A 1,817-nucleotide genomic window follows, 5' to 3' on the forward strand; every position below is an offset into this window, starting at 1 on the left:
GAGGGTTTGCCCCCCGAGGGTTTGCCCCCCGAGGGTTTCCCCCCCTGAGGGTTTCCCCCCAGAGGGTTGGCCTCGTTCCCCCTCAGGGGTGGAGGCAGCTCTCGCCTTTTTGGGATTGGCTTCGCTTCGAAGAGTTACGGAAATGTCATTACCAGTCCATTTCGTCAGAGAATTAAAGTTTGCCCATTTTTCTCTTGTGGCAGACAAGTTGAGCTCATGAACCTTTTTTTCTAGGGTTGTAGGTAGAAATATATATTTTTTGAAGATGCTTAGAAGGCCCATGCATTGGCTTTCAAATTGTAACATTTTTGTAATCTCATAGGCATCTGAAGCCATTTTAAAACGGCACAAAGCATTGTCAGGTTGTCACTGTGGACCTCAGATGGCTAAGAAAATGCTGGGCTTGATGGCATACACATGGGTCTTTTAAACATTAAAGATATTTTCATGCAAAAGTATTTAATGATTTTGAATATTTTGCCACATGACAATAAAAGATACAGAATATATAGTTATTCTAAGGAGGAGACTGCAAGTGAATAGTTTTTTTTTTTTTTTTGTGCCTTGTGTCTAGAGGTCTTCCAGTTCAGTGGAAAATGAAAAGGTGTTGATTCTCCATGGTTGAAGATTAATCTAAATGATATTTACATATTGTAGAAATGACCTTAAGCTGCAAGCTTTGATTTCAGATAAGTAGCATTACATGGATTATCTGACAAAAGTGATTGATGATGGAAGGTGACAAAGAAAATGAAAAAGGTGAACTGCCAGACATTCCTGAGCCTGAGTGGATCAGTCAGAGGCAGAAGACAAAACTGAAGAAGCAAGAGCAAGAAAGACTTCATGGCTCTGTTGAGAAGAGCCAGAGTGCAGGGGCAAGTAGCCTCGTGGGGAGCCCTCATGTGTGGGGGCCCCCTTCAGAAGCACCTTGTATTGTGTTGAATGATGATGATGAGTTACCTGATATCTGCATGAATGGGGAAGATTCAGATGTGGAAGTCATAGAAGATACATCATCAAGTGGTTATTGCACCGAGGGCCTATCAGAAATCTGTGCAAAACCTGTGTGTGAAGATGATGTTGAAGTGCTCAAAGTAATTTCAACATCAAATAGAGTTGTATTGTCTGATATTCAGATTTTGAATGAGAAAGCAAGAAGCGTGCCAGTTAATAAACATTTGCCTTCAAGAGAGTCAGGCATTGAGGTTGTTGCTACTGCAAGTAAGAAAACGTTGATCAGGAAGCATCAAGGCCCACTTCAAAAAAATAAAGGGATAGTGGAAGAGTCTCCCTCAGCTGAAAGCTACAAAAGAAGGCTGGAGGAGCCCTTCCTTCTCCCTTCCAAAAAGAGGAACAGTGGAGGGCCAAGAGCCCCAAGGGGAATGGCAAGCTTTTTCAGGTATTTGGGTGGCCTGAGCCAGCTAGTGCAAGGCAGAGATGATTTCTTCCAGGAAGTGAGATGCCCCATGCACAACAAGGTGACTGTAGGCAGTGCATTATGTCAGGTCTGCAATTGGCCTATGAGTCTAGAATTGGCATTCACAGATTTAGACATCCAGAAGAAGATGTACAGGCTTTGCAGACAGTCTGACAAGAAGATTCGTGAGCTGATTGAGGCACCCTTTTGCCTCAGTGTTGAGGACAGAGAGTGGCTGTATATTAAGTCCAGGGGTAATTCATTGTGGATGCAGGTGATGACCTTTTTTCTTTTTATTAATGGCTTTTGTGTGTGCAAAGAATTTTTTTTTAATGGCTGTTGTATGTTGGGGATGGGGATTGGTTTCAGAAATAATACAGCAAAATGTTTAAAAGATATT

This window comes from Penaeus monodon, chromosome 29 (genome assembly GCF_015228065.2).
Source record: "Penaeus monodon isolate SGIC_2016 chromosome 29, NSTDA_Pmon_1, whole genome shotgun sequence".
Lineage (NCBI taxonomy): Eukaryota > Metazoa > Arthropoda > Malacostraca > Decapoda > Penaeidae > Penaeus > Penaeus monodon.